This window comes from Buteo buteo, chromosome 14 (genome assembly GCF_964188355.1).
Source record: "Buteo buteo chromosome 14, bButBut1.hap1.1, whole genome shotgun sequence".
NCBI lineage: Eukaryota > Metazoa > Chordata > Aves > Accipitriformes > Accipitridae > Buteo > Buteo buteo.
The window spans coordinates 29635531-29662607 of record NC_134184.1 but is presented as its reverse complement, the minus strand read 5'-3'; the positions used below and the strand labels follow the sequence as shown (position 1 = coordinate 29662607).

The 27077-nt window shown below is 39.2% G+C and overlaps 1 protein-coding gene across 13 annotated transcripts in view; it reads left to right on the top strand.

The window, feature by feature from the left end:
* Positions 1-27077, top strand: part of ENOX1 (ecto-NOX disulfide-thiol exchanger 1) — a 358275-nt gene that overhangs the window by 155564 nt on the left and 175634 nt on the right. The window lies entirely within an intron of this gene.

Here is a 27077-nt window from a genome sequence, read left to right as displayed (position 1 = left end):
ATACCTGGAATGATAATTAGATCAAATGAATAATGCACATTTATACTCATAGTCTGAAGTGTCCCAGTTTATGTGATGCATTAATCACCTTTTCCTTGTGAGTTATGTCATCACTTCCAAAATAATAGCTTAGTTTACACAGAGCGGCTGAAGCCATAGACAGCTGCCTTATTAACTGCTTGTTCATAGTAACTCTATGAAAACAGAATTTTAGTTAGTGGTAATGGTTAAAGAAAGTGGAAAAAAACCAAACCCAGGAGGCCCCAGTTTACTTGAAATAACGACTTTCATCAAGATGCAGTCATCATTTTTTAATTATGTTTTGGTGGTTTGTGTATGGGACTTGTTGAATAAAGTAATCATGTTCACAGTTAATCAGGACGTATATGATTCCCCCTCAAAAGTAGGGAAGCCAAATGGTGGCAGATGCAGATCTTATGTCAGCTGTGTCCTGTATGTAAAGAAAAAACAGCTGGGAGCAATAGTTATTATCATTAGTGACACCCAGCCAACATATGCAGTCTTTTGGACTCCATTATAATTATGAAAAGAATCACAGTTCGCAAAATACAGGGAACAAATGTTTTTTGTAATAATTCATGCCTGGCACCAGATATCAATATTTTATTTGAAGCTGTAAATGAGCACATTACAGAACTGGATAATTTTAGATTAGGGTAATTACTGTGTGGATTTCAAGGGCTGGGCAAAAAACAGGACTTTTGCAAATTGTTCCCAAATTCACCTTTGATAGGAGAAAGGAATAGGGGAAGACCTGAAACAGGGAAGCATTTGTAAAGGAAGGAAAAAAAAGAAAAATAAAGACAGAAAAGAAAAGGAATAACTACTATTAAATGATTGTTTTTGTAAAAGTATTTGGTTTTGCTCTCTGAGGTATAATAAATATTGTCCAAAAGGCAAAATGTGCAATTCTGTAAGACAGACTCAAAACACTACAATCAAATCCTCCAGCCTGCTGAGAATGTTCAGTCTACCATAATTTAGAGTTTGTCATTAATAACTGACATGCTTTACTGACATATTTCTTTTTCCATCATGTATATGAAATTTTAATCAAATTGATCTTAGCATACTAAAAGCGTGATCATTTGCTAGGAAATTTCATTGGGAAGGAATAAATACATTGAAAAATTACAATTCTGAATGCTGAAAGACAACTTTAGACTTCCAGAAATGTATTTTCTGTGACATTTACAGTTTTCCATCATCTTCATGTAGGACTGTGACATGTAAACTCTTTTCCCAGCACAAATTTGGGTTATAAATCTAAGTCTGCAATACCATGTTTCAGACTTAATAAAAAGAAACCAAATTTCTGTTGAGTCAACCTCTTTTCTTCTGTTCAGAGTCAACTTCTGGTTTTTTATTTAGTAGACTAGTCCCATTGACTCGTGACTGAAAGGCTAATACAAATGCGGGAACAGCCACACTAACCCAGGACACAGTCTTCAGCTCTGAAATTAATGCCTAGGAAAGAGTACAAGAAGAGGGCATGAAGGTATGGTTATTTCCAAAAAAATGCTTTATATTGCTGCACTTCGTCGCTCAAAGACTAGCTGAGCCAGAGGGGATAGCCCTTGACAGGTTATCTATCATTCCTGTGAATTGGTCCAGTCAGCTTTTCAGCGCACGCAAACTTCTAGCGGTTACAGCTTCCCATGGCAAGGACTTGCACACAATTTAATGATGTGCTGTATGATGAACCACATCTTTTTGCTAGTTCTGAATCCACCACGTGCTAGTTTCACGTGATATGCCCCAGTTCTTCTCTGTATCTTCAGATAGGCTGAACAGTTAGTTGTTCCTTTCCACCCTCTTCATTCCTCTAGTGCTTCTGTGAATGTCTTGTCACATCCCACCCTCAGCTATCTCGTTCCCAGGCTGAAAAGCCCCTCTCTGCACAGTGATTTTCAGCTAGAAGCTGCTCCGTGCCACTGAGTGTACTTGCCACCCTCCTGTTGGTCTACTCAATTTTACCATGTCTTTTTAGGCTGGAGAAACCAGGAGATAAAGCTGAATTTTTTTGCAATGAGAGAATGATATTTCTGTTTGTTTTCTTTTCCTTTCCTAGTAATTTGATTTACTTTCAGGAGCACTGAGCTGAGCTGTTCACAGGGCTGTCTATTGTGACTCTGAGATTTCATTTGCGCCTGATAACAGTCTACCCAGGCTTCCATCACCCCATGTAACAGAGTCATGATTGTTGGCTTTTTCCATATCTCCAGCACTCTAAATTTATCTGTCTTCATTTTTACCAGCTAATTTATTGCTTGGACCGTAAGCCTCATAGAGTGCACCTGGATCAGTGGCATAGGAGCAGGAAAGTGCTTTTGAAGCAAATCTCCTGGTCATCTCCACTTACTGTGCATTTGTACACACTGCAGATGATCTGAGAGCCCATGGACTTGACTCCTTTCAGATGTAATTAAACCAAAAGATAAGCTCCAGAAGTTCAATTTGAGTGCCCTGTCCCCAGACATTCAATCCATGGGAGCAGGCTGGAATGAGTAGAAATTAAATAAAATAAAAAAAAACGCAACAAAACAAACCAGTCCTGAAATGGGGATCATGTGTGGTCTTCAGCAGCAACTGTTTCACCGTACAGATGTGCTCCTGCTGATCCTCATTTCTTCCTAGTTTTGACATGGCTTCAAGCCCTATTGCAGTACTTCACCCATTGCCCTCATCTTTACTATCCAGAGCAAATTAGTGTCATCTACAAGCTTTGTTACCATATTGGTTACTACCTTTCAACTTCACTAATAAGTATGTTCAAAATCTGGGGTCGCCACACTACTCCTGACCTAACATCACTGGTGACCTCTCTTCGTTATGAAGATTGATATGTACCTTCTGTTCCTTTCTTTAAATCAAACTTGCATCCTTTTGAGGACTTAAATCTTATCCTATAGGCGTTTGGATTTTTTGAGACCCTTTGGATGAGAAATTTTGCTGAATTCCTGACTATATTAGCCAAATTTTCCTTATCCATAAGCACAATAGTTCCTTCAAGGACTGCCAGTGTGATGGTGAGGTATGATTTCATTTTTATGGAAACAGTGTTGACTCTATTAATTTTTATCCGTGTGCCCGGTAAGTCAATTCTTTTTTATAGTTTTTACCAATTTGTCTCTTTTGGATATATAGTTCCCAAGATCCCTCGTCAAATCCTTTAAAAAAATTGGCCTTACATTTTGCATGGTTCAGTCCTCTGGTACCAGGGTGGTCTTTAGTGAAGACTTACATGCTGCAATTAACAGTTGTGCCACTTTATCTTTCATTGCCTTTTGAACTCATGGTTAAATACCACCTTCTAGTTACTGATCTTTCTGTTTATTTGCTCCATAATACCTTTTAGTAGCATGTAATTTAGGGACAGATCCTCTGAGTGTGGCATTTGAAAATTTCCACCACGAGAGCTTCCTGAAATTGCTCCACAGTGAGTGTAGATAAATAAAATGTTTATTAGTTTTTCTGCTCTTCTGAATGTTCCTTTTACACCCTATTTGTCTGTTGGCCTGTCATCTGGTAATTATTTTATGTTCACGTGTTTCCAGTTCTCTGGCAACTAGACCATACAATTTTAATTCAGTTATCAAAGCAAATGGCTGAAGACTTTCAGATATTCATTTCTGGGAGATGTCTTCAGCAGGTTGGATGTGATCCTCAGCTTCAGTCATCGAGCACGGTGCAGCAGAGAATATTTGGTAGAAAAGTGTGACTTTCGTTCCACATGTCCTATTGCATGGCAGCAGTCATCTTCTGGCTCACATTAGAACAGCATGAAGGTCGTTACGGTTAGTACTACCACATCCGTGGTCCCCATGAGGCTTTGAAGCAGCTGAGACTACACGGTGCACAGGGAAATGTGTCCCCCCCTTCCCCTAAACACATTACTAACCTGCAGTAGGAAAGGGGTATTAAAAAAAATCGACCTCTTTTTAATGGCAAATATTATGCAGTTTGGGGGTCAAGATATTGGACCAACATCACTGAGTGGGGATGCATTTTCCTTCTAGATCTTCATATATGTACCATTTCTTACCAGCTCTCTTCTATTACTGTGACTGATACTTTGAGTCTTTCTTAAAAAATAATTTAAAACTAATTAAAAAAATCTTGGCTGTTTTCTGTAGTTGTTCTGTGAATTTGAATACTCAGGACGAATATTTCAGTATCTGCTTTATATTATTCTTTTTCAATGAAAGAGAAGTTGCCAAAAGTAAGGAAGGGCAATATACAAGTTTGAGAGAATGGTATATCCTTGAAAATTGGCATAATCTGTAACTGATCTTTGGCATTTGATTTAGTGGGAAAGGAAATCAGGGACTGGTCTTGATTGAATATGATGTTGAGGAGTGATGAACAAGTTGGTATAGTTAATATCTATTGTCTCACTAACCTTGTGGTGACAGCAGTGATTATGATATAAAACCTTTTTAACTTGCAGGATTATCACATTTCTCAGTACTCTGTTTTTCCGTTTCAATAGGCAAAATTTCACTTATTGGCGCATTTGATTGGGGATCTGAAGAAACCAATTTTCTGCTCTTTTTGAGATGGAAACTAATCTTGCTGGACTTCTATTTAAGAACTCTTGACAATGCTTATATTTTATTTTAGGAAATTGTTTTCATTACTTCAGTCTGCTCAACCAAAAACCTCCAGGCACTTTATTCAACTTTAGATACGCAGAGTAGGATAAATACATAAATTGATGGTGTGCAATGATTTACGATTAATTTAACCTTTTGCTGTTTTGATGTCTAGTTTTTCCCATCTGTCACACTTAGGATAGAAGTAGCCACGGTGAAGGAGTAAAAATAAGAAAATAAAGTGCCCTAGTCATCCTTCTATCAAACAGGGGCCTAAGAACTCCTCCTCCTTCCATGAAACTTTTGATTACTGTGAAGCCATAACTGGCGTCATAAATATAACAGGATCTGTGACGCAGTGCTCCTTGGTGACTGGTCTGTTAAACTCTTTTTTAACTAATGATGTGAAATTCACCTTGAGATTAGAGACAAACAATCTAATCTGGAGAATCTTTCAGGCAGATATTTTTGAATACTTAAAAGAAAATAAACCTAGTATTGTTATTATATTGAGTAACAGCCTCTCCTTTGTCAAATGACAAACGGGCTTCACAACCGCAATCTTCTTTGCAGTTGTTCTGCCAAAACTGCTAATAAATTAAATCCTTATTGTTAGACATATTTATGACACATTTTGCTTCATTCCTGAGCTATGTGCCCTTTTTTTAAGTACAGTTACGGAATTAACATACTTCTGTTACATATTTATAAATCTTAAATATTATTAACTTCGAATCACAGAATTAAGTGCTAACCCTGATTATTCTTTTATTGTGAGAACGGAATAAGCATTTGTGCATTTAGTTTACAAGATAACATCTGGTGCGGAGGGTGCCAAACAGCCAGCTCTTCTGCAAATTGAGTGCCAGAAGATGACTTTTAAACCAAAGTCTGTGCTGCAAAGACAATGCTGCAATGCTTGGACAGAATTCAGAGGATGTGAGCTGCAAGGGGACCGCAGCCGTGCTGTCAGCGGGCAGGAGCGATGCTCCCCCCGCATCTCTCTTGCCGTGCAAACGGGGTTAGACACCTGCTATTCTCTATGCTCTTCTTGTAGATATTAATAGAGAGGTTGAGACAGGACTCCGCTGAGTCTCTGACCCCCTTCAAGTAACTACCACGCCAGGGGCATCGATGAGAGAGACGTGGTCTGCTCACTCCCTGCTTACATTAGGGGTAGCTCTAGCTCGGTATAGGTCGGGGAAACTGAGTCTTTGCATCTGCTCTTCTCCCTTCTCAGGTCAGCACAGGGTGTTCAGGCATAGCCTTTGAGGCACACCAGTCCCATCAGCTGTTGGCGTGGGGCAGGATTTGTCCATTGCTTTAGCAGTTCCTGGCACGGATGCCCAGGAGCAATCTAGAGAGGGCTGCACTTCAAAATCCATTTGCAGACTGGTAGTTACTTCTCACCGTTAGCATTCAGGAGCCTTCTGAGCCAGGAGTTGTTAAAACACAAGTACTATTCACTAGACACTCTCCCGAGATTAAATATCCATGGTTTTCCTATTCTTTTAAGAAGGCAAGTCTGTGGGAACGTTACTTAACCTGAAAGCAGCTGATGCTGGTTTTCTGCAGAAATGAGCCTGGAATGACAGAGACTCTTGGTCTGGCAGTGCCCAAAGCATTAGAGCAGAGAAAGGCTAAGAACCAGCAAATTGGTAAAATATCAGATTTGAAATCAAGATTTTGGAGATACAGAAGTCTCTATATGAGTTTATATGTTTTTTTAGACCTTAGCAACTTTCCTTTCTTTCCCGGGAAGCTTTATCTTCAGCCCCTGGATTCCCTTGGCACACCAATTGATGTTTTCTGTGATCAGACTGAATCTAGTTTCTCTTTTTAGTAACTTGAAAGGATCTGAACGTGTCCTGTCTGTACAGTTCTACTGCCGTAGAGCAGCATACATTGTTTAAATGTATTTATGTTATTGTTAAAAAAGGACTTATGTGGCCAAATAACAAATCCACGTGATCTGCTGATGAGCAGTTTGCTTATAATTGTGAGTGTATCAAGTACTGAAAAGCATGTAAGAATTGAAGCAACAGTAAATCAAAGAGCATTTACATGCAGTCAGACAAGGGGCCAGTTAAAAGCTTACAGAAATGGAAACGGTGTAATCCCAGACCGTCCAGATGGGACAGGGCAGACCTGCTTTTAGCCGTATCACGCCCCCATCAATACTACTATAAAATTTACTTTACTCTTTCTTTTTTTTTTTTTTCAAATTGTTTGAAAGAATTTTTTGCCTTCCCCAAATTTTTCCCTCTCTCCTGCTGTATCATTTCTCTTTCCTTACCTAGTTAAGCTATTCAGAAGAAAACAGCTTTTATTTCTTTTAATGATCTGGTGCAGAATTCTTGAGTTCATACTGCTCATTCTTCAAGCAATCTGTTCTGGCCCAGAGAGGATTAGTGTAATTCATGTTACCACAATGTTGGAAAATATTATTGGGCAGGGAAAGAGAAGTTTCAGTTGTATTAGAGTGTTATAACATTGCCTTCACACTGCATCTTTGGAAAAACAATATATTTCGAACAACACTGCATGGAATCTCAGCTGGAGTTGACTATATAGCAGTATGTACCTCATGTTAGATCTAAATTTAATCTGACTGTAGTCAACCAAAAGCAGATGCAGCATTAGCCATATAAGTGGAATATAAATAATAAAGGCAGCCATTTTGCTGGGACAATCTTTAACAAAACACTTCTTTCCTATTCAATTTTCAGATTGTTATGTTGTTCTAAGGGACTGATGGCAACTGATCAGGCCATTTTGATGAGGGTTTCTGACTGACATCAGATTTCATTAGAGGCATTAGTATTGAAGGGAAGGGTCACAGGTTGGTCATGGTTCATTCTACCTGCCTGTCTCACTCAGCAACAACCAGGAAATGTCCAGTAATTTTCTGTTTTTATGCTTCTTTTAACGTTTTAATATTTCAGATGGGTAAAGTGCAAGTTAATCATGTTTATGCATTAATAAAAAGGTACATAAAGCGTTTCAGTTATTCAGTTGAATGAAATGATTTCGGAGATGTGGTAATAACCTTAAGTGATGTTTTGAATACACTTCATATAAATTAGATCCATTAAATGGGACAAAAGTGGTGTTTTGTAGGCATCCACTACTAATTGGCATGTTCGCTAATTCCTGCAGCCACTCTGAGCGCATCCTGGTAGCTCTCCTTCATTTTCCAAATTTTCCCATATCCTGTACCTTGTATGGCAAATAGCACACCTACCCCAATTTTCCCTTCCCAGGCAAAGCCTCCATAGATTGGAAAAACAGACTTTCAAGACCTCAAGGATCATTGAGCTTCTTTCTGAGGTCAGTGTTTTTATTGCCTGCGTGAATTTCCAACTGGAGTCCCATCAAGTGCCCAGAGATGAGAAGTATCTCCTTCCATTGCACTTCCTACTTGGTCCAACACTATCCAAATCAGTTTTCAGCTTGCAAGTGGTAGGGGGCATGAATGTGAATATAGTGATTTTTCTGCCCTTTTGGCATGCCTCTGCTGGTACAGTGGAGGCAAGTCTATATTAACCTGTCCTTTGTCATGTGGGTCAGAATGACACGTGTTGAACAGTGGACCACTCACCCAGGCACTGCATCCAGAAATAGAACAGGCAGAAGAAGAGCAAAAGTGGAAGGGCTAGATCAGAGGAAGAGCTGTTTAATTCTGTGGTGTATTTTGAAATTTGCCATTGTGGAAAATTAAGGGTATGGCCAGTTCAAATAACGTAAACTGATCTTTATCTGCCCTAACAGTCTTCTTCCGCAAATTAATGCTAACCTCCATCTATAGTAAATAATACTATAATCTGTAGTAAGTATTTGAACTCTTCTTCTTCATCTTCTTCTTCCTCAATAAATGATGATTGCATTAAGTAAATATTTAGCAATTAGATACCATATCTGTTTTGGCTTTTTTCCCCACTTGTGGCTTTGAGCGCACTACAAAAAAGACTTAAAACTGTGTTTCGCTCTCCCATGCTTTCCATTTTTTCTATGTAAATATGCAGTTGAAATTTCCTGTTGTATATTTCTGAACTTGGCAGTGAAAAGGCAGTTTAAAAGCCAGTCTATGCAGCTTACCAGAGGATAAAGGAAATGAGGAACAAGAACAGGCTATAGCTCCAGTATAGATGTGGTTATACAGCAGAACAGGATATTGCACTTTGCAAGTCAGATTTTTAGCACTTCTCCTATAATCAAACCGAGAGGCATGGTGGGGGGGAATAGAAAATCTAGTGACCAGAGATCTTAATATGCTGGAATTTTAGATGGTCATTAAAGACTCTGGCTTCTGTTTTGAGAGGTGAGAAATGCTTTGGCTCTCATTGATTAAGTTCTTCCGTGCAGAACTCCTTGCAGAATTAAGCACACAAATAAAAACATTCTGTTTGGCATGTACATCTTTAATGTGTCATTACTGTAGGCAGAAAAATATCCACCTTCCTGCATTTCATAAGCTTCAGGCATAGGGGAAATAAATATGTACTTGAAAGCACAGTACAAAAGATCAGAAATTTGGTTTTAAATGTAAAAAAACGATACTCCCTTTTGTCAGTTGAAGGTAGCAAAGCTTACATACATAGTCATTGTTTTCTCTAATTCTAGACTAGCAGCAGCACCGCACTACTTTAGCCTTCACCCTCAACAATATATCTTGCTCTCTAAAACTTATTTTCTCTCTCTAGTGAGAACTCTTTTTGTTCCTAAACAAAGCCCTGGAAAGGTCACATTGAAAATTTGAGTTCCAGGTAATTCAAACGTAAGCCTAAGTTAAAAAATGATGTGTCTGCAGCTTGCCAAGTGCTATTAGAATCTACAGTGTTAGTTTAGATTCAAGTCGAATAGAGCAGTATCCATTGGGAAATTATGCTTTCCTGAGAAGCATGTATGGATTTTTTCTTCCTATATACCTTTCCAATAAATATTATGATAGTAAGATTCTGTTTCCCATGAATTCTTTATTTAGGTTAAGTATGATGTGTGAACTCTGATTTCATGGTTTAATCCTGATCAAAGTAGTTGATTTTTTTGTTTATCTGCTAGAGAATTGTATTAAAACACACAGCAGGCTCACATGACAGTCCTAATAAACATGGTATGTAATAACACAAGTCCAGATATATAGTCAGGGATAAAAGTGAAAATACTTGAAACTTCAATGGAGGAAGAATTTTGGTTTTACTCCATGGTGGTCTCTGCCACTCTGCATGTAGACCAGCCTCTGAACACAGGCAAAGGCTTTCTTTTCTTCTACTTCTCTGATTCCTTTCCATTATACATCTAATATCTGGTACAAAGATAAATAGTCAGTACCTACATTTAAATCAGAATAGTTGTAAATGAAAATAGGGTGGGATGAGAATTTTGACCGCTCATGCTCCAGAGTGAGAAGCAATGGCTCACTGTTTGCTGTGTTACTTACTAATTGCCCAAATCTAGTTTATTCTAAGCCTACCTTTTGAGGTACAGACCTCCTTCCTTTTCTGGGCAAAAGTGCATTAGCCGAATGTGATATCTTTTTGCAAGATTAGCTTAACGTTCCTTGTGTTTCTGAAGTCTGGTGAGTACAAATTCCGTTCTAAGAGACTTTGATCAGCACAGCTCTCTCTGTGTCTGTGGGATATGTGGATGCATAACATCTCCGAGGCTGTGGTTCATCCTGGTCTTTGGAAGGTGGTTGTCCATCCTGCAGTCTGACAGCCGTCCCTTTCTGGACAAAGTGTAAGCTAACTAATAGCGCTGAAAAACACATCCATATAAAGGTGACTGACATCAGTTGTGGGGCTGGGAGGCTTTGAGTGTTGGTCCAGACAGACTTTGAGTGCAATGTCGGAGTTGCAGAAAGGCTTCGTGTGCCTAGTGCCATACAGCTGAACATGCTGGCATCCACATTATGAATGAAATTCTTCTCCTGTGTATTTTGCACTCGAAAGGTAAATGTGAAAAGTATTAAAACTAATAGGCAGAATAGAATGGGGGATGCGTGTTGGTAAGCATCACTTAAAAGGCCGTTCTCTGAAAAGTGTTGGTAAATATAGTGCTATGTGACTCAGGAGATCTAATCCCAGAGTGCATTCAGTGTGCTATCTTCAAATGCTAACAATAAAAAGAAAGGGCTTTTTCCCCCTTGTATCTTATTTGTGTTAGCACAGCAGAGTCAACATTGCTAAACGTGAGCTCTCTATTCCTTTTCACCTGTCAATAGAGTAGTTCTGCACATTCTGTTTACAAAGCCAAAATCATTCTCCACGGTGTGTGCCTCTGCACTGGCCATTGCACAGCCAAGACAGGGTGAAGGACAAGAGGCTGGAAAGGACGTGAGTGGGCAAATTGGACTCACGCAATTACTGTTTACTATCAGAACTAGCCAGAAGTTTTTTGGCCAATCTAGAAAATGCCAAATTTGGAGTTCTGATGAACTCCAAATATTTCACCTGGACCATGTGGGCTTTGATCATCTTCAGGAGCAGCAATCCTCAGTCTGACTGAGAACATCAGTGCTGTCATGGTTTGTGGCTATAGTGCCGTGATCTATAGCAGGATTTCCACATTTCATGGCCAAGAAGTGCAGAATCAAGGAACTTTTAGAAATATGTCATGGTTTCTGACTTCATTACAGAGACATGGAGGCCAAGCAAACCCTAACTTGTTCCTAAGCTTTTGAGCTCAGCCTTGAACACACGTGTGACCTGGAGTCAAGAGTGTGTTTAATGAAGAGTCATACAATGTCCAAGAGCAACCCACCAGAATCATCCAGCAACTTAAGCATCATTCTAGAAATCTTACCAGTCCCATTGCCTTGGACTTATCTGGGAGTTGAACAACGAAGATGCAGGACTTGGCATGCTGAATATTAAGCACCCCATCCCCTAGAAACGGGAAAGGGAGGAAGGTTTTTGTGGTATTTCCTAAGCTGCTGAATTGACATGTTCAGTTGAAGTCCACATAAGGTAATCATATCGATACTATTTAAAGAATGTTTCTGTATTATCAGATAAGGAAACAAAACAAAAGTGTCCAGCACACATTCATGCTGCCTCTTCCTCTCCTGATAAGGCTAGATCCATTTGCATCCATCCCAGGCAGCTGAAGAAGATTTTTAGGGGCAGGCAAAGAGAGAGGAGTCCATTTTCAAAATGCAGCTACACAAATTCCTGGATTGTCCTGTGATGTTGTCCTAACAAAAATATAGTACATGCTAACACTAGTACCAGAAGCATAAAAGGTTTTTAACACAGCCTGCGTTAATGGGGGTGAATAAAGGCATTCTTCAAGAGCAAGAAAGATCAATAGAAAAAGTAAAGAGACTTCCAAACTGAAGGCTATTGGCAGGAAAAAACAGTTGCACTGGAATCTGCAAATAAAGATATTGAACCACCCTTAATGGTGAAATATGATTTTATTAATTGGGACTCCCTGTCAAAACCCATTGAAAAATTGCCAGAGTACTGAGAGAAGAGTTCATGTCCCTTGTTGCCAAGGTCACTTTGTAGCTAGAACATCCCTGTGGGCATCCTGGAACAGAGCAGCACAGCCCCAGGCCTGAGCGACATCCGTTGCAACGCACAGATCATCTCAGCTTTACTCCTCTGCAACTCCTAAAGAAGTACAACTGGCAATTTTTGGCCCTCCAGATTGTTCAGGGATAAGCGAGTGAGTGACTGAAACACATGTCATTCATCTCAGTGCAGCCTTCAGGTTTTTGGGGTGTATAGATACCTGTTCTCTTACAGAAACAATACACGCCATAACCTCATAAAGGGGAAAAATCTCACTATTATTTTTACAGGGCAGCAGAACTCATGTTGTCACCTGTCCCCTGTGGCTTCAGAGCATCAGATTTGACTGCTCATCTAAATGCACAGATGAGCTATGCCATTTTATATTTATCCCTTTCCCAACCCTTGTTGCCCTTTTACTCCAAATGTCGAGTCTTTGATGAAAATGCATCTGTCATCGTGTGTTGGTGCTTGTTCTTAGGCTTTCCAGGCACCTGGATGTTTTGCAACATGTCCCAAACCTTTCTTAACCCGTGGGTAAAGATTGCAACTGAAAAACATAACACAAGTTGGCTTTCTTCCTGATTCAAAGTATGCTGTGAGCTGGCTGGTAAGATCCCAGCATCAAGGAGAAAGTTTGATAAGATTTCAGACTGCTAAAGTAGTTTCTCTCGGAAATGCGCCTCTCAGTAACAAATTTATTGAGGTAGTGGAGTTGTTCCATTTACCTATTACTACGATACTGCATCAGAGAGAAGTGTAGAGGGGCCCAACTGCAGTGCCGACACCATTTAAGTAGTGTTTTTAGCCCAGATTTACTGCTGGGAAGCTACAAGCTCTAACGCGTGGATGCGTATATGCATGTGTATACATGCACAGACACGCAGAAGACTGGCTTGTTTGCGGAGCAGGCACAGTTCTTTGACCCACGCTGGACACGTACGTCTTTTGTGGCCTCTTAGTCTAATCCTGCGCTGTGCTAGAGCTGGATGACATTAGGATTTTGTGTGGACGGCTTGGTTAGTCCAGCCTTGGTTTAGGACACAAGAGCACGAAGAATAACACCGCGGCGGTGGTGGGTGCTCAGCCCAGGCTTTGTGCCGAGACCTCCGGCGCAGCCACCGAGGAGTTACTCACACAATATTTCTTTAGGAACTGCAGCCGCTGCACAAGTAAGTAACTATCTTTTCCTGTCGGCTGTGTTATGGAAATGAATTTTCTCACATTTTAAATCTTGCCGCCGTGCTTTTCCATTACTGTTTTGAAGAACGATGATCCTCTTCAGTTGTTGTACCCTGACCAGGTATGTATTAGCAAAAGGGCAAATACTGAACACAAAGCTGTGATGAGTTTTCTGTTTCAGCTGCTTTTCAGAAGGAACCTGTAAACCAGATAAATTTAGTCTGCAAACAAAGAAACTATAAAGCAGTCACAGATGTTGTTTCTTTTTAAGCACAGTGTAAATAAGAGTATTCATAAAACTTTTATGGACTGTGTCTGTACCTTTTTTCTGCAATGTTATAGAAAAAAAATTAATAACTCCCTTCCATCTTCAAATAAACCAGAGAATTTTGCCCTACTTTCATGGTGAAAGAAATAAATTCTAAGTGTATCTCTTATGTTCTCTATATATGCATCAGTATACGACTCCTGGTAGCCTGTAAAAATAAATGTTGACTTTTGCATCACCTGTGACTAGTTAGACTAGTCTTACAGAAAATACAAAAATCTTGACCATACAGTCACATCACACAGGTAGTAACTGTAGTCACATGTGTTTAGGGATGACAGAAGATCCTCCTCTTTCTCTTACAAGCATCTTTTGTGTAGGTGCATCATGTTTGCATCGCCATAATTTAGCACAATGGAGCCTTACGGTACTCAGTAAGATTTATTTTTCACCCCAGGGAATAACATTTTTAAGTTTTTGAAGGATTTCGGCTTTTATTACAGGAGACTTTACAGATTCTCACTGAGTCTTTTGTAGTTAAGACACTGATAATGGTTAGATTAGAAATTTGACATCTGCAAATTTGTAACAATAATTTATATACATGTAACAGAATATCAATTACTTGAAGTTACTGTTTCAAGTGATGCATGTCTTGCACAGAAGTAAGAATGGTTTTGAAGTGAATACAAGTTGAATATGTCGGTCAGAATTTAAAAAATAATAACAAATTGGAAAAGGTGTTTTCTACAATCTGATGTGGGTGTCCTTAGAAAATAAAGACCCTCAGTGTTCACAAGCAGTTGCTGGGCATGTAATTGTGTTTAGTACCTGATTCATCTTCTCCAGCTGAGCAGCAGATTTACTGTGGGCTAAAATGAAAGATACTGCATCAGAAAATTTAGAGTAGCTCCAGTTTGCTAGACTTCTTTCAATTCTTGTCTGGGCAAGGACTTCTGCCATAAAGAGAACTTTAAAAAATACAAGAAATATATGAAATAAAATTTCCGTCGGTCATACCAGCACCCTCTAAACGTATTCCTGTTGTGGGTAAGCCATACACGTTTTTCAGGCTATCCTTTATGGCAGCTATTTGCAGAGGTCATGCAGCAGGAGAAGCCATGAGGGTGCTGTTCAGCAGAAACAAAGGAACGTCTCTTTTATGTTTTGCATTGTACAGCGCTCTTTGTTTGAAACGATAAGGCTCAGTAAAAAGTACAATGTACTAAATGGTGTATGAAAAACTACTTCATAAGTCTGGCCTTAAGTGGCCCACCTGTAAGCTCGCTCAGCAGATAACAGTGACTGAAGAAAGAAGCAAGAGACCTTCATTCAGAGGGTACAGTGAAATACTGGGAATATTTAGAGGTTGTGTGTTCTTGGAAGTTTAATAGGATTGGCATACTGCAAAATCAGAACAGTTTGGTCCTTAAAAAAGAAAGTAATATTTATCTTCAAAGCTCTATCTCACTTTCGGGCTTTTTTTTTAATCATATGCAGTCCTGTTTTGGTTTGGGGGGATTTTTTTTTTCTGTGTGGACAACTTAATTGCCCCGGCGTACTGAAAATACATTGTTTCTTTAAAGATGTTGCTTAAAAACATCTCAAGATCCCCAATCTTTACTAATATAGCAGTTGTGGTGACAATCCAATCACTCAGCAAGCCTGGGAGAAAAAATAAAGTATTTCTCAATATTCCATTCTCTATGTTACACAAAGCTCTTCATGGTATACAGAAAATAACAGAAAGTTCAAGGGATTATGTTTAAGAAGAAAAATGAGAAGAAATAAATTATAGTAGAGAGAGAAATTATAATTATAGAAATTATAGATGTGTATTAATAATAATTACACTGGAAATTTCCTGGGCATACTCTCATGCTTCATTTCTTATTTTTGGCATTGAGTTAATGCTGAGGTTTTGTATTTCTATCCCCTTTCTTTCTTCCTTGCTTTCTTCCATTCTTTTCCACCCCAGGCCCCCCTTAAGAAGCAGAAAAACTATAAATGCTTTAATGATGCTTTTGTGGTACTAAACCACTTTCGAAGCACCTTTAAAGCTGTTCCTAAATACCTCAGCCTTGCTAAATCACTTTAACAGTACATTCTTATCTGTGTATCTGTCAAAGTAGGTAGTCATGGAGTCTTATCTGTGCATGTTCAATATCCTAAATCTGTCTAAGATAAGAACAACAAGGAAAAAGGAGTAGAAAATTGTAAGGTGTATGAAAATGTTAAAAATCCCAGGACAAATTTAATTCTGTGTAAACCCATTGAATTTTAGTGATTTTGGTCTCTCTGTTTGAAAGGGTAAGTGACAGGTGGGTTTCATGTTGCCTGCATTTGGACCTCTCCAGTGCAGATGTCTACAATAGCGGTATTTCCCTGAAGTTCCCGGCGTAGCTAGAGGAGAGAAATAGGCACGTCTAAAATAGGTCAGATGAACTGACTGCCAAAACCCACTTATTTCTCTCTTGTGCCTGTTAAAAGAGCCTCAGACAAGTACCTCATATGTAAATATCTGCTTTGCAAACGTCCAGTGTTCAGCAAGATGAACCACACTCATACTGTCTCACAGATATTGATTAGTAAAGCATATTAAGCAATAAGAGAGGTGTTAAGTGCTGCTCAGGTACAAAGTTCCTGCTTTAAAAAAAATCACTGTCAAATCAGACAGGGCAGAAAAAGAGTGGAACAAAGGCAAGATTTTGTCTCTCTTTTGCAGATGGGAAATAGAGGCATGGTTAACAGAGGTTAAACCAGTTTCGGTCATCTGGAAATTAACCATCCTTGAGGTTAACGGGAGAGCTGAAACACTGAAATTCCCAGCATGCATCTGTCCCAGTTGAGCTTTACCAAATACATTGACCTATTTTTGGTGTCCAGGCCGGGATATTGATTTTTCAGGGTATTTTTTATATTTTACGGGATGTTTCCAGAGCATTTTATATGTTCCAAACACAAGGGACGATGACTTCAGTCCACAGCTGTGCTCCTGCCATGTTGCCCCCAACTCAAAATGAAGTTGTCTGATTTGTGTAGCTCGTCCAACACCCCAGAGATAACTTAAAACTGCCAAATGCAGAAACTGGCTCTCCCTACTGAAATCCCACTGCCTTTACATACAGTCTTTTTGTTGCAGTTCCACCTCCTATTCCCAAAATAACTTCAGTCTTCTGCAACTAACTAGCTGTGAGTCCTGCAGGAAATAAAGTCTTCTTCACTTTGCAGCCAAAATCTAGTCAATAAAAATAACTTATACTCAACTGCTGAATGCAGCAGACATTAACATACAGTCCCATGCATAATCTGTATCATAATTATATATATATAAAATTATATAAAAAATGCCAACATTGGGGTATTGCTTACTTCCTGGGAGCTTGATTTAAGACTCCTTTCATGTATCTTCTTTTAAAATACAAACTAAGAAAAGGTGTTTTACGTACTGCCGCTCACAGGCTAACCATAGGTTGAAATGTCTGGATTCACAGTTTGTACCTCTCCCATTTGAGTTAGTCGATCAACTGATGGTAATAATAAGCTGTCTGCCCTCCGGGGACACCAGACATTAAAGGAGAACTAAGACAGTCATTTTCCTTGTGAATTTCAGAGACATTTTGTAAAAACAGAGGAATGTGAGAACTCAAGCTCTCGAGGATCAATTCCAGGCTCTGAAGAGAGACATGTAACCATTACTTACAGACTCGTTTGATTTTAATACCTTCCAAGCTGATGGTTATTCTGCCACTCAAATATTTCCTCTTCACCCCCCCATCCCATTTGGGTTTTTTTCCCTTTCTGCACTTGGCCTCTTCTTACATCTTATATTCACCTTGGTCCCTCTTCCATCTACTATTTACTTCTTTGCACACGATCAGGATGAGTAGGTTTAGTCTACTGTAGTTGAGTCATCTGAAACGTAGACATTGACATTTGAGCTGGCCTCTCAGGGCTTCTTCTGTATTCTCTGAAGAGTAATAAGCCTTTCCAGGGACAACTCCTACCACCAAAAAATACACAGCTGAGATCAGGTAGATCTAAAACATGCATCTAAGATCAGATGGCCCTCAAGAAGAACCTCTTTTTTCCATTGACTGTAAAGGGTCTATTCCAAATCTATATATCTCCTTTTTTAGGAGGCAAAAGCTAGGGCACATGAATCCCATCTAGAGCTTCCTTTTCTCCTATGGCAACTGTACATTAGTGCAGGGAAAAGAGTAGGCACAAAATAAACGATTCTTTGTGGTCTTAGAGGTAGCTCCCACGATCAATAAGAGCTGTCCTGGAATAAGGTCAGTTTAATACGTGGAGATACAGTTGGAGGACTGGAGCTTCATGGGCTGGGGCACATTCAAGTGCAGGCATATCTGGAGAATTCGGTGCTACCAAAAGTCTGTATGTATCGATATGTATGAATTCTCTGCCGAGGACGGGCAAACAACATTTTTCAGGCCCCAGCTCTATGCAGACAGATTTGAATAGACGCTCACAAAGATAGCAAACGTAGCCTTGCTTGACCCAGCTCAATATGCATGTTTTTCTGGAGACAGTGGAGCATTTTAACAAAAGAAAATATACAGAAAAAAAAATCTCAACCTTGTTCTCAGAAACAACCCAATTGTTTAGATGAACTAGCACAAGTTGATTTTAATTTTTAAACTGCCAAGAGCAGGGTGACAGGAGAGGATATGTGAGGGAGAACAGCCTGAGGCAGACACCTCCCATGGAAAAAAACTTCAGCCTTCATAGGTGGTGAAGTTCTAAACTACAATTACAGTTCTGCAGCATTATTCAAACTTAAGTATGCACGTCACTAGAGTGGTTTACGTAGAATATTTAGTGTACAGTTTTCTTTCGCTGCAATTCAATATGTAAGAATAGAATCCGTATTTTCAAATGGGATTGTTTTTATCAGTTTAACCAGCCCACTGTCATCACTTACTTTCCCCGTGTTCTTCACCTCTCAATGTATTGGAAGTTGTTTGTAAGAGGAGGCAAGCAGAAATGCCAGGCTTTTCAACCCGCTTCCATTTTCAGTCCAGCCTGCTTTGCTCTTACAATATCAAACCTTCTGGGATTCTCTCTACATGACATGGACTATAAAAGGTATCAATAACAACAGGAGTTCCTGCTGTGGAAGGGTACTGTAATTGCAATTGCCTAGGAACTGGAGATTCATTATGGAGAAGGCGAATGTTCTGTAGTCTGGTTCTCTTGGGTATATTCTGTCTCTCCCTAACAATTCACCACTTCTGGAGTGAGGAGTTTTTTTATTTATTTGCTTATTTATTTACTTTAAAAAATAACTGAGCACAAACCAGTGTACCTCCCAAGTGGCAGAATATCAGAAGTGAAAAAAAAAAAATGCTACTGACAAAATAATTTAAGAAATAGTAATAATAGAAGATTAAATGTTTTACATACATCCTCATGTTAGTCTGTGATTTAAAGCTTGATGACCACACACTTGGACTGCATTCCCAACAAGTATCAAGAAGACATATTTCTCCTTGTGTACATGAAATAAGATGTGTTTGTATAGCTGTAAGTCCTGGTTTTGCAGTGTAGCTTGGTACTTATAATAGAGGAATAAATATTAGGTTTATGCTAGATAATTTTAACAGCATTTGAAAAATAGGACATAATAAAACATAAACATAATATTTAAAAATATAGGCATGTATTTTCTTTACTTGCAGGTATATATTTCACCTCTGTACACAATGACAGCTTGCTAAGGAAAAGCACATTTGCAACATAACTTGCCTGCAATCATTAATTCCTTTCTACTTTTTAAACTATTCCTTTTAAATGACTGTAAAGTAACCTCACCAGAAAAATGTTTCTGTCTCATTGTTTTTGGCACTGTGCCCTATTAAGGTATTTTTAGTTGTCTATTCTCATTTTGCAGTTGGTATGGATATATGAACACCAAAACTAACTGCCCAAAGCACTATTCTCTGCCTTCTGCAGGTGTTTAACTTCCACATCTCAGTAAAGCAGTTTATGAGAGTTACAGGTAATGGGCACCGCTTTGAAGATCGTGCTACTAACTTATTATTCTACAAATTTAGATCAATTATTCCCACTAATTAATGCATCTGTGAATATCCTGCACCAAATCACACATTAATGGTATAAGCACTATGTGAGTATGAATTAATTTTTTTAAAAAAACAGAGTAATTGTAAAAATAATTGTAGTCTCGGAAGGCTGTAAAGAGTCCCTGTATGACTGTTCAGATGTAGACCTCTGTAATTCCATGCTTTGCATGTGATTCCTCGTATGTTTGTACCACTCGTCATAGCGAAATAACACATTCCTAAATGAGCTCTTTCTGTTACAATACAAGTATTAAATAAAGCTCAATACAGCCTAGAGATAAAATGTAACATTTAAATGCTGTTATTTTACATATATTAAGAAAGACCTATTCTCAAAGCTGTTTCTCCTAATGCATGGAAAAATTGTTATTGAAGTAATTTTTGTGATAACACAAACCCCGGAAGGCTGTTGGAGCTCCTGAATATCTGGACATTTTAATTCATTTCAGTATAGCTGTGCTCCAATTTATTCCAGCCTTGGCACTGGTTGCAAAAACACTCCTGCCAACCCTGAACAAACCACCTAATCCAGTCCAACTTCACCAGAAAGATTAATCCTTCATGTGACACTGAAAAGCAGTCAGGCACAGCCATCCTCTTAGAAGCTTGGCTTTTTCAAAGGGCATGACGACCAGCTCTCCCAAAATACTCCTCGGGTACCCCGTTTCTGTGCTGAGAGACAGTTCTTACTCCTAAAGGCATCCACTAAATATTCCACTACCAGCCACCAGAGAATCCACCTGGAGCTGCAAACACCTTTTGTGCAAGGTGTTTTCCTTTAACCACGTGCATCTGTCCTTCTAGCCATCAGAGCTGTCCCAGAATCTCACAAAACTCTCTTCTGTCCATCCGTCCGTCCATCCATCCATCCAACACCTGCGCTATAGAGTCAAACAGATGGATCTTAAGGGGCTGCAGGTGTCTGGTGGTGGTTGTAGGTCCTCCAAACTGCTAGAATCCTCGCTGGTATCACATTTTCCTCTTGATGACAACCAGTTTGGCACACACCCATCCATCTACTTAAATGCAAACACAGCTGCACCTGGATAATCTTTTCATAGCTGCAGGCTCTCTCCATCACAGGAGAATTACTATACTTTCTTAAAAGCCGTCCTTACAAAAGGCTCCAAAGTTCAGGTCCTGCAGACAGATGAGCTCTGGTAGGTCTAATTTGCAGCAGTTTAAGACCTTGCAATATTGAATTATTGCTTGGTAATTCAAGAATAATTGTCTGAGATCACTGCCCTTGAAGTGAAGAGTAGCAGAAGAGGGATCATGTGCTTATACCTGATTAGCCCCAACACAGAGGTTGGCATTTTAGCTTGTACCAACAGAGGAGGTAGTTATGTGATATTATGGGTAGGACGGATATTGAGTAAATGGGGTATAGGCACATGTCCCCTTCTGCTACCTCTGCTACAGAGCCAGGCAGGAAAAAAAAGGACAGTTAACAGTAGTAATACATGGAATTGACCTACCTTTTGCATGCAGGCTGGAGGTTTCGAAATTCATTTGTGTTTTGCATGCCAACCGGTAAAATGGCATATCTTATGAGAGGTCCTTTCCCTGTTTCTTTAGAATCACAGCCACTCCACTTAAGTGTCTACAGTAAACTTAGGCTTTTTTTTTGTACTGAGTGCATAGGAGGAGTGCAGCAACGGGAGAGGAAACTGGATTCTCTTTTCTTTCCTGCAATAGCAACAAAGTCGTTTATTACATTTAAATCATTGTCACCTATGCAAATGCGCTGAAGACAGAAAGACTGCACAGCTGTCAACTAGACTACAGGTTTTGAAATCAGCAGGGTAGCAGAAGTATAAATACTGGCCTGATTTTGTTTGCCAGTTCTTTGATACTAGTAAAGATGCATGTAGAGAAATGTCCATTTTGTTTTCAGATCCCAGTCTGATTACTCAGAGCTGGGAATGAATCCTTTCACCATTTTTTTTTGCATTTAATATGAGACAATTCATCTGAGGCCACTGGTGGACAGCAAGGATGAGGCTAAACGTAGACATTAAAGTGTCCCTTTCTTAGTACTAAAAATGTGTTGAAACTGGGTTTGTCAACGCAGATTAGCAAAGCAATGGGCTGAGGTGTCGAGGGTCATTTTTCTCTGGTGTCATCACTCCAATGCACCTTTACAACCTCTGCATTGCCACAGAATTGTATGCTAAAAAGTGTGCTAAAACATGCTTTAATCTTTTTTGGAGAATGGGGATAACTTCGGAAAGCCTCCCATATAAAAAAAGCTGTAAATACTGCTTAAAAAAACATAGAAGGTGGTGAAGTCAAGCTCTTTGTTTATTTTTAACTGAGTTTGCCTTTAGAATACCCCAAGTGATTTGACTTTGCAGTTCTATGGATTTATCACTTGCCAAGTTTCATATTTTTAAAAATCAAAGCCCTTTTTTTGAAGACCACTAACAAGCATAGAAAATGTCCTTTGCACTGTTAACCACATAAAAATGACCCAGATTTAATTTGTTTTGAAAATGTATTTGTGGCAAGAAAATACTCCCAGGCTGAAGCGTTCTTTGCCAAATGTAGTCTACAGTGAGAGTCTCTGGGCCAAATTCTGAAACCAGTGAAAAACAGGACTTGTTAGGGGAAATGCTGGCATTGCCTTTGCCTACCTACATGTTTGTGGGCATTGTAGTGATGTTCACTATTTCACTGCATTCAAAAATCAATGTATTTGCCTAGCAGATCCATCATTTTATGAGAGTTTTAAAAATTCTTCATTAAACTCACTTTATGCCTCTCCAAATCCATATTTTTTATTGATAGTGAAAATAAGATAGAGTCATTGGAAGCAGACAGTAAAACCTGTATGCATAGGGCAGTTTACTTACTATTTATTCCAAGAGAATGTATGATTGTTATAGTTTTGATGAACTGTCCAGGTTCTGTTTATAGAGTGGATTTTTTATCCGTCAGTGTTCATACAGTATTTCACTGAATGCTTCTTGTCTGAACCCTGGGGTACTCTATAATTCTTGAATCTAAGAGCAGAGGCATGTCAGACATAAAACAGGAAATGTGGAACGTGAGGTTTTGAGGAGTATTTCAGGTGATTTTGAAAAATATATCATAGCTAATAACAAGAAATGCTCCTCTAGGGTAAAGAAAAAATTTAAGGAGTGAGAAGTGCAGATATTCTTTAAAAGAGGTTTTAGCTAGGATAGAAGAAACAGAAATGAAGTCAGTAATATGCTTGTGAATAATAAGGGAGTTACATTTGGGGAATGGATGTTAACAAATTTTATATTTCGGTGAGGATGGATGGAGAGAGGCGACAGGAATCAAACCGAATAATGGAAATCAGACTATTGGGTTTGCAATATCTGTGTGGGAGAAGAATCTCTTCCTGTAAGTCTTAGCCTATGACTATGGATGGGAAGAGAGCAGAGGGAGTGCAGCAGAATAATGGAAGAGGAGGATATCAAGTGCATGTTCAGAGCTTTTTAATCTATTACTTGTTATTCAGCTCCGAGCAGGACATTAGAGCTGTAGTGATGATGGCATGTGAGCTTCAGGATGAGTTTTGCGGGACGAGGTTTTCCTTCTCTATGGTTAGATTTTTATTCATGTGCTACTTAATCGGAACCATGTGGCAGTGATGGCTGGGAGGTTGTGTCTGTGCCCTTCCGTACAGAGGTTTGGAAAGGAACAACCTACAGTTTAAACTTTGTACGTCGTGATTTTGTGAATCTGGTGCATTTGACAGACCTTATGAAATTTCACCTCAGAACACCTAACTCTTTGGCATGTGAATGCTCTAGAAAAGAATGTAAAAAAAGCCAACCAGTCTTTCCTTACTTCATGTTTTTCTTTAAGTGGAAGAGATGTCAGAGTGCATATTTTACCTTTGAGTGAGCTCTTTTCATGTTGTTCCCTCCACACCTACCTTCACTACATCCTCATTTTTGGTTTTTACCCCTCTTCCATCACATAGTTTTCTCCTTCTTTCCCCAACTGACTCAGTCTTGGGTTTTGCTTTTACATGTATATTATGTTGTGTAAATGTCTGCACAAACTGCACGAGGGAGATATCTGCTCACTGCTTTCTGATCACAGCTTTCACTTGCTGTACTGGGCAGAGGGCTTTGTGCCACTGATGGCAGCCCTCTAGGCCCAGCCATTCAGCCAGTTTTTAGTCCACCAAATCCTCCTAAACTCTGTTCTCAGCATCCTTGGAAATCCTGTGCAAAGTTTCTCACGGTGGCTCAAGCTTTCCCCTCATATGTGATGGTAGCCAAAATCACAAGGAGGTTTGTCTGGTATACCTCAGAGATTGTCCAAGGTCACGCAAGAATTTCTTGTAGAGCTACAGAATAAAACCAGATTTCCTATATTTTGGATGTTAAATTAAACTTCCTGTCTCTGCTACCTTTACTGGCCAAAATTATAATGTAGACCTGTATCTGCATAGAGACTTTTCTTTGTCACAGTCTGTTTTTCCCAACTGTATTTTAAATATGTGTGTGATTTTTTAACAATCCTTTGTATTTTTCCATTGTGGGTAACTGAAATGTAACACATGAGAACATCCTGCCTTCGGACAGCTGCATCATCACAAGTGTGTTTTCATCCAAAATGCTTCTAATGGAAATAGAAATAAACAAACATGAGGAAATTCTGCTTGTCCGCTGCAAACCATTCTTGCTGCTTTTATTGAAAGCCTCACCTGAGGAGGACTTGGCTGAAACAGATGGAGCACAACCTTGCTAAGAAAAGGCCGTGGGAAGTGTGTGGGGAGAGACTGTAGAGCGGACACAGCTCCGTGGGTAGAACAGCCGCAAATATTCATGCCCGATAAAGGCACAGCGGTTAGTTGGATTTCGTAGCTTCTGAATATATGTATAATTGCGTAGTCATAACATACTCTGAATACAGGGCGGGTCATTTGTATTTTAGATTGCCTTCAAAGTGGTGAAACCTTTCTTCTTTTCCAAACCCAACTGATAGTCCTTGCCTGTAGTGCTAATTTTCTTTCCAGTGTGACTCCCAAGCATGTCACGTGCTTTGACCTAAGAGATACTGTGAAAAACCTGTTTGCCTTGGGAGTCAGGATTCTCTCCGTAAGATTCAATAAGTTCCCTTTAAAAATAGACACTGTTTAATCTTTTCTGCTTGGGACTCAATTCTGATGCCCCAGAGGACTGAAAGAATTATTATTTTTTTTAATCAGTACTTAGAAGGGGAGGAGGGGCACCCAGAAAAATTCACATTGATTTTTATCTGTATAGATATGTGTGTGATTTTTATCTATATAGATATGTGTGTGTATATATCTACCGTCCATACCGACACCCTCCATACCGCCGTTGGCACAGGTGGTGGTTACAGTAGGTGCAGCAAAGGACCTGTGTTTTCCACATCTCTGAGTTAAAGGAGCTTCCAGTTAAAACTCTTTATAACCAGTGAGTGCTTACAGGTGTCCTAACAGGAGATTCTTGGACGGGGCGAGCTTTAGAGAAAATAAATGAGAACTATAGTGTTATTCTTTTAGTCTGCAATTGTCTGAAGTTGTTGTCAATAGAAATAGTTGCATACATTTGTCTTCATTAATCATTTCAAGGTGTTGCTTTTTGATGCAGCCAGCCTTAGCAGTTCACAGGCACTTTAATTTTCCAATTATTGTACCTGTGGCTCAGAACAGATACTGATTAGTTTCACATTTTGCTCTGTGGGCAGCTTAATGTTCTTGTCACCTTACATTGAGTTTTAAATGTGCAGAGTGTAAGAGAATGTCAGAAGTGCTCCCAAGTCTTCTGGGTCAGGCTCAGCAAGTTATGATATTTCCAGGTACTGTACTGATAGGTTTCTGAAAGATGGATGAAAGAACAAGCTATGGGTTTAGGATCCTGTCACGAAAGTAACGATTCCTCTGGTAAAGTGAGTGTGAGTGTTTTTGTGTTGTATCCTTTTTCACACAAATTTTTAGCTGGAGATGAAGGCGACGTTGTTGGCTGCTCTAACAGCAATACAAAAGGAAGTCATGATAGCAAGGCAAGAGTGATGCTTTTCAATATTTGCACACAATTACAAGACCTTTTCAAGCTGTAGTAGTGAAAGCAAAGGGGAAAATAAATTTTGAAAAGCCCTAAACACAAGGATTAATTTTACAACAAATAGAAATGTTGCCTGTCTCCACTTTATCAATTGTGTACCAGCTATGACTCATCCATGCATGCTTTTTTTGTTTCTGAATATTGCCATGGAAGAAATCCCCTCCAAAACACAAAACCACACTGAACATCTGCTGTCTAGGTATTCATTAGTTCTGTCTGCTCTGCTTTTGGCTAATTGCCTGGGAGTGAAGTTGAATCATTTATGGGGACTTAACCTGGTGCCAGTTATAGTAGTAAAGATCATGTAACATTTTGATAAAACCCAGGAAATGTCAAACATGTAGCCTCCCAAACATAAAGTTTATTTACTGGTTTCTCATGCACTTTGTTTGCCTACAATATTGCCTGCACAACTGATAACAGAAAACGTATTTAATAACTACTCAGTGCTAATATGCTGTAGTATGCATGACTGACTAATTTAATTTATCTCTGATTAAGCCTATTATGTTTGAGATCACTTTACAGAAGAGACTTTTTTTGCCAGCTGTAAGCTTATTTGAATTGTAATATAAGTTAATAATGTGTGAAATAACTACTGGTGCCTGCTTCTAAATGTTAATTTTACCAAATGACTTCCTGAGTTAGCGCGTACACAGCTCATCCATTGCAATGTAGTTAGTATGTTGTTTGGACGTACGATTGCGTAGGTAAAAAGGCAGATGCGTGGCGAGGGGATGAACGGCTGTTGTTTCTGCTGAAAAGGAACACAATCATAGCCCAGGCAAGGGGGGCACACAGTCTATATATTGACAACGTCAGCTGAGAAGGAGCCCTCATGATGTTCTTCATCTTGAAATATTTGTTTCCTACAAAGTACAAAGGGGAATAGGGACTTCTCATGAAAACATAGAGAGGAATACCTGAAACAAAAAGTTGTGAGAAAGGCAATCCTGAGTGTGTTTAAATAGGAAAATGGCCATTTGGCTGGAATTTTAGATTTTTCTTAGACTGAGGTTGGAGCTGGAAAAGAAGCAGGGGTAAAAAAGGAAAACAAATCCGAACAATTAAAACCTGAAAAATATAAAAGGGGAAAAAAAAAAAAAGAATGTAAGTCTGCCAAGGAAAACTAAACTTTTTTTCCCTAGGAAAAGGAAGACTGTTTCCTGTTTCCCCTCCACTGTTTTCTGGGGTCTAATTGTTTGAATAGGCAGGCTCGTTACAGAGAGGGAAACAAAGCTTCTTCTGTGCATAAGCCATATCCCAGGGCTATTGATCACTGGCAAATGTGACTTTGCAATGTCTGTGCT